Source organism: Rattus rattus, chromosome X, assembly GCF_011064425.1.
Source record: "Rattus rattus isolate New Zealand chromosome X, Rrattus_CSIRO_v1, whole genome shotgun sequence".
Lineage (NCBI taxonomy): Eukaryota > Metazoa > Chordata > Mammalia > Rodentia > Muridae > Rattus > Rattus rattus.
In genome coordinates, this window is record NC_046172.1 from 80483931 (window position 1) to 80496681 (window position 12751).

The following is a 12751-nucleotide window of genomic DNA, read 5'->3' on the forward strand; positions in this document are numbered from 1 at the left end:
AGGTGGCATCACAAGCTAATCACATCAGGTTGTGATGTGAGTACCTCACATCAAGTCTCCTCCAAGTCTCCAGTTCTACCTTTCTCCATTGTACTCGCTTCTTTCTGTTTCTCTTTCTCTTCCATTTTTCCTCCACTTACTTGCATATTTTAATGGCACCCAGAGGCTCTGAGAGTCTGAGATCATCTCAGGGGTGATCATAGGAGTGCTATGCCATGCTCAAGCATTATGGAATTGGGCAGAGGTCATCTAGGGCATGGTCTGTCCCCTCTCTCCCTGAATAGCAAGAAGCTTCTGGTCATCTCAGGCTAGGTCTCTGTCCAGTTCCCATAGTACTAGTCTAGTAGTCAACTTGGGACTGCTCCTCAGCTGAGCTCACCTACATGACAAGAATGGTCTTTCTCAGTCTCACAATGGCCCTAGGCTCATGGTTCTAAGCAGAGTTTTTCTAATCTCTGGCTTGTTCCCCATCCTGGGAGCCTGTCCAGAGCTATGCACTGCCAGACTAGTGGTTGTCCCAGGCAAACTCTCTGTTTTGTCTCCCTGGTGTTGGACTAGTGGTCATCTCAGGCTTGCTTTTTTTCCAGGAAATGTTAGGCTATTAATCAATCTGATGACCTGTGATCAGATCACTGAGCATAGCCAGGTTCCCTCTCTTCTCTGTAACTGCAATGCTTCTTGGGCCAGGGTGAGGGGATATTTATACTAACAAGGGGGCATTGGTTTTCAAACTGAAACTTTTCAGAACATCAATAAAAAGATTAAAATAATGCATAATAAAAATATTACATGAAATTATAAAAAATACTGATTAGAGGATTCTTTATATTTCTAGAGAAAATAACCAACAAAACTATGAATAACAACAAAACTGTGAAGAAAACTACAAATTAAAATTACGTAAATTCCAAGGACAAATATTCTGTCTAGAGGAAACTAGCTTAGAACTCACAGGATAGATGTCCCCACAGAGAGAAAAAAATATTGACGTTCTTGATATACTTGTACTTAGTAGGAAGGAATTTTATAGCAGGTTTAAAATTTTAGGAAGAAGAAATATAGGAAAATTTTATGAAGGATTATAAAGTGAGAAATTGAGACAATTATAAACTTTAAAAGTACATTTGTAACTTAATTGTAATTCATGTGCCTGTGAAATGAATACTACTCTATGTAGATCTAATAGTGTAAATATTAAAGAATAATTTAATAAAATTATAAGATATTTGTATTGAAAATGTTTTAATAAGTAATCACTATGAATAAAAGATAAAAACAGCACTTTAAAACTGATAAAAACAAGAAATATCAGAATGTACATATTATTTTGAATAGAAGAAATAATAAGAGGAAGACCTAAGAGATTTAAAACTGTATTTAGCCATAGGGAAGGATGAAAACTGCTATTTTTCTTAAAAACATTCTTTTGTAGTTAACATAGGTTTGCTCTAATTTATTTTCAAATATACTAAATTTTTAATTATTTAACTGCTTAGAATTGCGAGGATACCTACATAAATCCCTAAAACCAATTATAAACCCCCAAATGCCAAGTTGATAAGAATGCAAAGCATTGGTAGAAACTTGAAAACAGATACCACATAAATAGGAAATAAGCATAGATAAGATAGAATAGTAAGCCAGAAAGACAGAATTGAATCCATTGAGATATAATGTCACATGTGTTATACAATGGATCAAAGACTTCAATGTAATATCAGATGCACTAAATCCAATAGAAGAGGAAGGGAGGAAAAGCCGTGATAGCATTAACACTATAGACAATTTCCTGAACAGAATACCAATGGTACAGGCACTAAGATCAACAATTAATAAATGGTACTTCATGAAACTGAGAAGCTTTTGCAAGGTAAAGGACACCATGAATAGGACAAAATTGCAGCCTATGGAATAAGAAAATAATTTTCACCAACCCTAAATCCAAAAGAGAGATTATATCCAAAATATATGAAGAACTCAAGAAACAAGACATTGACAAAGCAATAACACAATTAAAAATTGGGTACAGATCTAAACAGAGAATTCTTTATAGAGTGGCCAAGAAGCACTTCAGGAAATGCTCAAAATCCTTAGTCATCATGAATATACAAATCAAAAGACTCTGAGATTCCACTTTTACATCCATCAGAATGGCTAGGATAAAAAAACTCAAGCAACGACTCATGCTGGTAAGGATATGGAGAAAGGGAACACTGCTCTCTTGGTGGTAATAGTCCAAAATTGTACAGTCTTCTGTAAATCAGGATGGCAGTTTATCTGAAAATTGGAAATAATTCTATGTCAAGATCCAGCTATACCACTCCTGTGCATATACAGAAAATATGCCCCACTATACCACAAGGACACTAGCTCAACTACAATCTTAACAGCTTTATTCATAATAGTCAGAAACTGGAAACAACATATTTGTCCCTCAGCAGAAGAATGGATAAAGAATATGTGGTGTATTTTCACAATGGAGTATTACTCCGTCGTTAAAAATACAATGGCAACCTAAAATTTGCATGCAAATGGATGGAACAAGAAACTAGCATCTTCAAGCTCTTCCAAGGGGCTCGAGACCCCAAATGAACAACAATGCCAACCAACCAGTTTCCAGGGACTAAGCCACTACCCAAAGACTATACATGGACTGACCCTGGGCTCCAACCTCATAGGTAGCAATGAATAGCCTAGTAAGAGCACCAGTGGAAGGGGAAGCCTTGGGTCCTGCTAAGACTGAACCCCCAGTGAACGTGATTGTTGGGGAGAGGGCAGCAATGGGGGGAGGGTTGGGAGGGGAACACCCATAAGGAAGGGGAGGGGGAGGGGTTAGGGGGATGTTGACCCGGAAACCGGGAAAGGGAATAACAATCGAAATGTAAATAAGAAATACTCAAGTTAATAAAGATTAAAAAATGAAGAAGAAGAAAATAGCATCTTGAGTGAGGCAACCCAAACCAAGAAAGACAGACAGGGTAGGTATTCACATATAAGTACAGGAAAACCATGCTGCACTCCACAGACCCAAAGTAGCTAAGTAAAACGGATTCAAGGGGGACAGTTAATTTCACTGAGAAGGGTGAATAGAATATATATCTCAGGTAAAGGTGAGAGAGGACTGGATGGGAGTGGAGGTGAGGGTGGAAACAGGAGAAATCAAGTGCAAGTAGGAGGAAGGAGGAGAGGATACTGGGGAGAGAAAACTGAAATGGAGACTGGAGCATCTCTTCGATAAGCTAGAAACCTAACACAATGTGAAAACTCCTAGGAAACTATGAATGTGACCCTAGCTAAAACTCATAGCAATGGTTGATGTGGACCCTGAATTGGCCAACTACAGTAACCATGCAAGATTTCTAATGGATGGATTGGAACACAAACCCAGTCACAAAAAATTCTACCCACAATTTGTCCTGCTTACAAGATGTGTAGGAGTGAAGATGGAGAAGAAATTAAGGGACTCGCCAACCAATGACTGGTCCAGCTTGAAACTCATGTCATGAGAGTGATACCACTCCTGACACTGTTAATGATATTCTGCTGTACTTGTAGACAGAAGCTTAGCAAACTGTCATTAGAGAGGTTTCACTCAGCAACTGACAGAAACAGATACAGAGACCCACAGCCAAGCACTAGAAGTAATTAGGGAGTCTTGTGGAGGAATTGGGGGAAGAATGAAGGGACCGGAAGAGGACAGGGACCCCACAGGAATACCAATGGAGACAATCTGGATCCTTGGGAGTTCCCAAAGGTTGAACCATTTATTAAAGAGCAAACATGGGCTAGAACTAGTCTCCCCTGCACACATGTAACAGTTGTGCAGCTTGGTCTTCATGCGCGACTCCTAAAAGCAGGATCAGGGGCTGTCTCTGACTCTTTTGCCTACCTTTTGGACCTTTTCCCCCTAGTGGGATACCTAGTCTATCCTCAATAGGAGAAGATCAAGCTTTACTGCAAATTTGATATGCCAAATCTGCTTGATATTAACGGGAGACTCCTTTTATTGAAGTGAGGAAGATTTTATGGGGAGAGAAGGGGAGGTGGGGGGAGAACTCAAAGAAGAGGGGAGGGATATTGCAGTCAAGATGTAAAATAAATAAATTTGTTAGTTAAAAAATAAATGATTCTGAATTTTCCTACTATTGCACATTAAATTTGTATAAACACACACATATATTTGATTTTCATCATTTTGTCAAGGGAGTGAGTTTTTATTAAATCCAGAGCCTGCCACTGAATCTTTCTATGCCTTCCTGTCAGATTCTTCTTTCTTACACTTGATCTCACTCTTGTGTTATCTTTTATAATTAGGTTTTCACTAGAGCCACTTCTGTTCTCTTAAAATTCCAGAAGTAGGAGCTAAATAATCTATTTTATTTGGTGTTTATAGAGTAAGTTAAGCTAAGCTATTCCATTAGTAGTAATAGGAAACAGACCATAAGCCACCCAAAATATGCAGTCTTAAACTTTATTTTCAGATAATTCTAGTTTCAAAGCAAAACAGACTAAAATGCACTAATGATTTTTTGTAGCCTCTGCCTCCAAATATAGGAATTCACCACTATCACTTTTCCACACTGTGATTATAATATTTTAAAAATGGTAAACTTAATATTGAAATGTTTATAACATATAAAGTGAATAGTTTGTTAGGATTCAGCCATAATGTGGTATATTCTACTGTATTGATAAAAATAAAATAGCACATATCCATAACTACAAATGTATTATATGTACTTATGTAAATATATTAAATAATTCCATTAATAAAGTAATATAAAATGTGTTTATGTAAATATGAACATAAATAATACTTTTTTAAAGATTTATTTATTATGTTTACAGCATTCTGCCTGCATGTATACCCGCAGGCCAGAAGAGGGCACCAGATCTCATTACAGATGGTTGTGAGCCACCATGTGGTTGCTGGAATTGAACTCAGGACCTCTGGAAGAGCAGACAGTGCTCTTAACCTCTGAGTAATCTCTCCAGCCTCCATAAATAATACTTTTTATTTATGGTATACCCATACATTATTTTTTAATTCGTCTTCCATAATCTCTGTAATCATTTAACATTTTCACTCTTTATATAGGTTCAACAAATTAGAGTTTTATACAGTTGGATTCACAGCCTCCAGCCTCTTCATAATGGCTTTTCTCTTCTATTTATTTATTTATTTATTTATTTATTTATTTATTTATTTACTTACTTACTTACTTACTTTACGTCCTGATATCGGCACCCTCCCTCCTCTCTTTCCAGTCCCATTCACATTCCCTCACACCCCCTTCACATTCCCTCATCCCCTTTTCCTGTGCACATTACGTCACAGCATGACAAACACATCCTTTCCTGCCAAGGCCAGCCAAGACAGCCCAGCTAGGGGAAATGATCCAAAGACTCACAACCAAATCAGAGACAGGCTCTGCTCCAATTGTTAGGGGACTCACATGAAGACCAAGCTGCACATCTACTACATATGTGTAGGGGACATAGATACAGCTCATGCATGCTATTCTGTTGGTGGTCTAGTGTCTGTGAGCCTCCATGACTCCTGTAGGTCTTCTGTTGTCTTTGACCCCTCAAACTCCCACAATTCTAACTCCCACTCTTCCAAAAGACTCTCCAATCTCTACCTGATGTTTGACTGTGGGTCTCTATACCTATTAGCCATAAATTTCAGGATAATCAGGTTACAATCCACAGACCAACAATGCTAAAGTAAAAAAAAGGGCCCAAGGAAGGTGCTTGAATCTACCCAGAACGAGGAAACAAAATAGATATCTGAAGGGGTGGAGGAGGAAACCCTGAGTGGGAGGGGTTGGGAGGAACAAGGTGGAGAATAGGAATGGAGAGGGAGGAAGGGGTGGAAAGATTAGGGAGAGAGAATGAAAATCAATGGGGAACATTTGGGACAGGGAGCTTCCAGGACTGAGGTTGTCCTGTTCTTTAAACTACTTCCTTCTGATTTGGGGGTGACATTCTCTATTTAGGGAACCTAAGAAAATTGAGATGCTGGTCAAGTATTGAGTGAGCTGACTGCTTAATTGCTGTCCAGGTTCTGTGACTTCGTAGCTATGAATGTGCAGGCAGTTAGGCATCTGTGAGGTTTGCCTGGAGCACCTGTGGGTAGCATCTCTGGAGCTGTCCTGGATTCAGATTCTGAGTAAACATCTGGATTTTGGGAGGATGCTGAAACACATTTATACATATTAGAGGCAGAAAATAAAAGTGAAGTAGGTTTGGGAGAAAACCTTTTTCTTAGGTGTGCATTTGAAACCTTTAAGCCCCTAGTCTTGGTGGTTGGAGAGAAGAGTCCTAAAACTAGGGAACAGGGAGGAATCCTGCCCTTTGGAATAGGCAACAGGTGGGGAACTTAGACTATTGATTAACAGAGGTACTTATCCAGATGGAGTCTACTTGACCCATGAGAGGTAGATCTGAGTGGTTTCAAGAAGCTTACAAGAATCATTTTGAGTTTTCAAAAGAGGATAGATTTTAGACATGCTAAATTGTAGTCCGTATTGAAATGCACAATGTAGAGAAGGTTAGAAGATACTATCTTTATGTCATAGTAGAAGTTTGGTAAATATTTTAATTATGAGCACTCATTAAGGTGAGCTTAGGGAAGACAGAAACTTTTTGTGGATCAGAAAGAGCAAGAAGGACTTTCCTCTCAATCCAGAAGACTGGGTGTACATGATCAGAGATATATGAAGTCTATATTTAAAAGACAATCTAAGGAAACTTAAAATCTTGAATTTGTGACAATGATAGTTGATCATATAGTGGAATGTTTTACCATAGTTGGCTAATAGTTTATTAGAACTTTATCGATTAATATTAGAACTCTGAATTTTCAAAGTCCTAATATAACAGTACTATAGTGAGGGGAAGAAATATAAATCATTTTTCTACATTAAATCATTTTCCTATCACCACCCATGTTTTTTTACGTCCTATAACCTTCCCAAAACACGGTCCTAGACCTTCAAACATTTTCTTCCTATCCAAATAGTTACCATCAGGAGAAGATACTACAAAGTGAGTTCCTTTGAACCATGAATCAAAGAGTGAGCACAGACTATACCTAGGCCCCTTGCACATATGTAACAGATATGCAGCTTGGTCTCCATGCAAGACCCCTAACAACTGGAGCAGGGTCTGACCCTGAATTTATTTCCTGCCTGTGGATCCCCTTCCCAAAACTGGGCTGCAAAATGCCTCTGTCTCCTATAGTCTCTGGGTAAAGAAGCTCATTCTCATAAATCATGCTGACATTTGTTGGCAGATCTTGAGCAAGAGACAATACATTGATTGTTCATCCTAGTGTACATGGGATGGAGCTTCTGAATCTCAGGCCTAGTTTCCATCTTGACTAATTCCTGAGGCCCCTTTCTTTATAGGAACCTCTTAAATGCGCTCTCTCTAAAGCCCAAATATGGGGGGGGGTGTGGATTCATTGTCTCGAGTGGGTACTTGTTTGGTTCAGCTATCTGACCCAGATTATCTGAAGTTGAATATCAACCAAAGATTCCACAGTCCACTCTCAGGACCTACATCTACCCTGAAAGCTAGTTCCCCTCTTCCCCTCTGGGAATGTCTAAAAGTGATATCCATGCAGGGCTCCTAAGAACAAAACAGAAAGAGGTTCATCCATCCAAGTGGGCCTCAATTAGAGCTAGGCTGACCACAGGAATGAAGCTGCATGAACTTTGGACTATAACTCTCAAAGGGACAGTTAGTTTCCACCCCAAGGGCCTCTCTTAATTCAGAAAGCTCAGAATGGCCTTCTGTGTTTCAGAAACCTCCCAACATGGCTCCAAGTCACAAACACAGCCCAGATCTTCATATGCATAGTTGCAGGTAGAAAGGTGGACAGGGGTTCATTCCTGAAATTACAAGTAAGGCATTGTCTGATCCCCACGCTCCTCACACTTCCATTGTTCTCTTGAGAGGCTGAGAATCCTCACTTTCCTTTAGATCTAGCAGTAAACCTTTGCCTGTGAGTCTCTGCTATGCCACACAAGAACACTCTGTCAACTGGTGATTGGGGCAGTGTGAAAAACAGTCAGGGCTGAGGGCAGGATGTCCTTTGTAGACCAGAGGAGGCATCAGGAACATCAGAAAAGATGGGAAAATGTGCAGGGATAGAACTGCTCACACACGGCGGCACGGCCAGTTTAAGGGACGTTGTATTGCGCTGGGAATGGACAGAAACTCCCACACCGGAACACCCAGCTATCCAGGATGCACTCAGGAACAATCTCTACATATAGTTGACTCATGTGCTCCCTTTATTTTAAGACTGTTCTCAGTAGCTAAAATAAGCCTCCTGGAAGGTCCTTCTACTGCTGCTCTGATAAATATTACAAAGAAGCAGGAAGAGTCCTGTGTTTGTCAGAGGGAGAGCCTTGGTCTGAAAAGGGTGAGAACTTCCTGTGTGTTACAGGTGCTGAGAGGCCCCTGGTCTCCCCCAGGCTGGTTATTTGTTAGGCGGGGAATCAGGGACATTTCCGTGCCAGGAGCCTCAGGTCCTTCCCCTGGAAAGTGGGCAGTCCATCAGGATGGCTGGAGTATGTTGGCATGTGAAAGCCCTGGTGCAGTTCCTTGAGTGAACAAGCTATAGAGAAGATGGGACTAGGAAGAGCTAAGAAGCCAGACGGATATGTCACAAAGAATTGTCACTAAATCCTCCCACTCAGTTGACATCTGTTGACTGTGTGCCAAAACTTCACTAGAGATAATAGAGCTCTAAAGCTGTACTATGCTTGCGGAACTGGATCTCAGGATAAAACTAGTAACTGCTCATGAGGATCTGATTTACTTCCCTGCATCCTGAATAAATAGTGGGATTAAACAGCCTATGCCGCCTGTCATACCACTACTCGCTTGGCAAGTGGAAGAAGAGCAGCAGAATAGGAGAGCATCTTGCAGTCCCACAAGTCTGCCCCACAGATTGAAGCAGCAGCAATAAGGGAAGTCCTTCCATCACAAGGTGGAAGGAAGAACTGGCTTGAAATATACTTTCTCTCATTCCAAACGATGCACATATATCCACCCTCACACTCATGCATACATACATAAATGATTTCTGTTCAAACTTCAATTGGCTAAGGGCTAGACCTTTGGGTAAGCACTTCCTGCTCTTGTAGTCTGTTGTGTTTCTCCTGAACAGAGAGGCAGAAGAGCACCAAAGAAGGAGTTTGTAGGCCTCATTTTCCTGTGATCCTAACCTATGTGTGAAGAGGGTTGGAAAAGAGATGCCCTACATGTGCTATGTTCATCTGTAACTCTAGCACCAGGACAGGAATGATGTATGCACATTTTGGTTTCCTGTTTTTAGGTGATAGGAATACAACCTTCCTGATGGTGTATGTTCTTCAAGTGTTCAGTCACCTAGTGACACTCCAGCCTGGGTCCTCCATGTCACAAACACTGACAGCTCAGAGCAGTTTTCCCTTCTCTCAGCCCTGAGTCATTCATACCTCCCTGGGGTGTTTACTTAGTCAATATTTCTGAGAGCTATTACTGCCTTGGTTCACCCCCCACTGAAAAAAGGCACTACTTATCCCAGGGGACCCCTCTGAGCCTTCCTGTACTTATATTTGCAATAAAAATAGAATATTAACTTGCCTTGTTATTATTCTATAACAGGGCTATCGCAGTTGAACTTTACCTTTTCACTGAAAAGTATAGATAAGGTTTTTCTTCAGTCACCCTGCTAAAGCAGAGACTCACAGAGCAACTGATGCTCAGTGAAGGCTGGGGCAGAGATTTACATTAGCTTTCATTTTATTAGCTAACCATAAAAGGAGGAATAAAACTAATAAAGTAATCACAATATTTTTATTATATTTTCCAGGAAAATGAAAAGTTCTTTTCCAACTCCTGTGTAGTTCCTAGTAAAATACTGTGGTATCTTGAAACATAACTACAAATTAGATATAAGTCAATCTCATTTGTTTACAAAACTCCTGAAATGGTGCTTCAATAGTAGGTGTGTTACGAATACCATTCATAAAGTTTCAATTCTCCAGCTAATGAGTCTTGTAGTAAAAGTAACAACATTTTGTAATAAGGAGAAACCCCAAGTCACCCAGGTTGTGAAGGAAGAATGGAATGGTTCACACTCTACTCCCACTGGCTCTCAAATGAGGGCAGAGTAGTGAGACCACTGACTGTCTACCTGCTGTTGGACAGAATGTGTGCTGGTCAGAGCATAGTACTATCTGTAGGGAGATCCTGATCTAGGGCTTTGCTGCTTCATCTCTCAAAGCCTTTGAATACCTGGTGGGGCAGGATCTGGGATCCTGATTAATGAGTTTGGTAAAAAAAAAAATCATCTTGGTGGTTTCTGCATATGCCTTGGGACCCCACAGAAACTCATGGCTTGAAAGATCACCTGCTTGTATCCCAGGTACCCTTGATCCACAAAATGCTCAGTAATGAGGGTTTTAGGGTCCCTATATATGAAATGATTCCTTCCTGCATACTGCCCTATGTTGTTCAATACATGCTATAGCACCTCCTCAATGGCACAATTGTCCTCTATGGAGATGTTGCATAGCATGTGATTACCAGGCTTGTCTTAGGTATGCCTGGAGAAACATGATACATCCCATCATAGGTGATCCCAGGGACATGGGCAAGAGAGGAGGGACGATGGAGTTCCTTTTCATTAGGTCAATGCCAAACTTCAGCCTCATTCAATCAGCAGCCTTAATAAAGATCACAGGGTAGTGTTTCTCATAATCTCAGATGATCATATACAGAATCTCTTCCATGGATGTCAGCTGCTGGATCCTGTACTTGAGAAGCAGGAACAGAATCAAATCAACTCTCTTTCTATTGACTGCATCCCATCAAGGGAACTCAGGGAGAACCATTTCCCATACTTGGCTTCCTGAAGCCCAAAAAGATGGTGCTCCTGAAATGGGGAGCCCATGGCAATGGGAGGTGGGGGAGAAGAGGATCTCTGAGCAGTCTGGGATGAACCCAGCATTCTTCCCACAGATAGCCCCTGAGGTTGTGGCAGTAGCTTCTACATGCTCGACCTCAGGTATGAGAACATGGGCAGCCTTCAAGTCCCTTGTCTCCCTTTGGGCATGAGTAGTATTCAGGTAGTTGAAGTTCTGACAGTTCTCAGGAGGATCCATGCTCAGTTTTCTTGAGAACAAAGGAGGACACCTTGGAGGTCACAGGGCTGAAGACTAACAAGCCTGAGGGAGAAAGGGAGATGCTGAGTGGATTTTGACAAATGTCCCTTGGGCAGCTCTCAAAACTCCCTCTTACAGGATTTTGCTTAGAGGATGCCCTATGGTCCTGCATGTGTCTCTTATGGCTAATCTGTGATAGCTTCCTTTTGTCTGAGGTAAATTCTCAGAACGAGTTTCTGTTTCTCTGATGTGGAGCATTCTTTAGTCCTGACAGAAGTCCCCCTTTAGACAGGATCTGCTCAGGTGTTGTAGACGATTTCTGTTGCTCACTTAATTACTTCCTCATCCTCTTACAGATGTCCAGAAACATTTCCTTCCTCATCTCTTTGTAAATATTGCTGCTTCCATGAAAAATTGATGGGAAATTACCATTCTTGTCTTAGGGACCACATATGCAGCTCTTCTCCCTTCTCTGAATAAAGGTCAAATTGTTTCCTGACTTCATCATTATTTGGTTTTACTTTTACTTCTATCCAGAAACATTTTTTTAAAAATGTTGTTTTGAAAATAATTTGCTTTCTATCTTAATTAGCTTTTGAGCAAAGAGAAGTATAAAATTAAACCAGTCTCTAGCAGAGGCCCAGGGCTAGGAGTCTTCAGGAGTAAGAACTGCCTCTCCAGGGCTCTGGGTGAAGGTAGAGAAGGAAGTATTTGAGGTGATGATATGGTTCTCTACATGAAATGGATGCCTCAGGTCCTGCTCTACATTTTTAGGATGATGAGCTATCATGATTTTCTGAACTTTTTAAAGCAGAGTTTAAACAAGGTCTTTTAGAGGTATCCAGATCTTTTCATTATCAACATAAGGGGATTGATAAGGTGGTCAGGTTTTCTGTGAAGACTGAGTTGACATTTTTCATATAGTTCCTTATGGTATTATTATGGAGTTTGAGACCCTAGGAAAGGAGCATAGACTCAATCGGGATTATAATAATTTAAATTTATTGAGATTATAAGCATGACAGTAATTTCTGAGACAAAATATACACTGTTCCATGAAAGTTGAGGAGTAGGTGAGGAAGGACTTTAAAAGGCAAAGACCTCATGGAGACCTTGAGTATCTGCACAAGCAAGCCAGGGGACATTCAACTTTACCAATATTAAGTAGTCATCGCAACATCAAAAAGGTCCTTGAATGTCTGCACAAGCAGGTTACAGAAGCATAAACACAGTTAGTAATATCATAGCAAAGCAGATGGTCACAGCTATATATTTCTGAGTGGAAGTCAGTGAGCCAGGGTTGCTAGGAACATATCTTGGATTGAGTTGAATCTGAGACAATTTCTATTCAACACAAAGATGGATGCCTTCTATAAAGTGGAATTTCTTTAGTCATCACATTGGCATTTTGACTATTGAATGATTCATGAGTGCAGAAGAATCTGAAGTAACTGCTAAAAGAGTGCTTAGAGATCGAAAATGTGGATGATTTCAAGGCATTACTGACTGTTTTCATGTATAATGCATCCTCAAATTATTAGCCAATCCTCAATGAAAGCCAAACTGCTTCAAAAATGTCCAGATAT

General features: G+C 40.4%; 1 pseudogene; it reads right to left on the reverse strand.

Annotated features, from left to right (window-relative positions):
- Positions 1-589: 589 nt before the first annotated feature.
- Positions 590-688, reverse strand: LOC116889530 (annotated as a pseudogene).
- Positions 689-12751: the final 12063 nt, after the last annotated feature.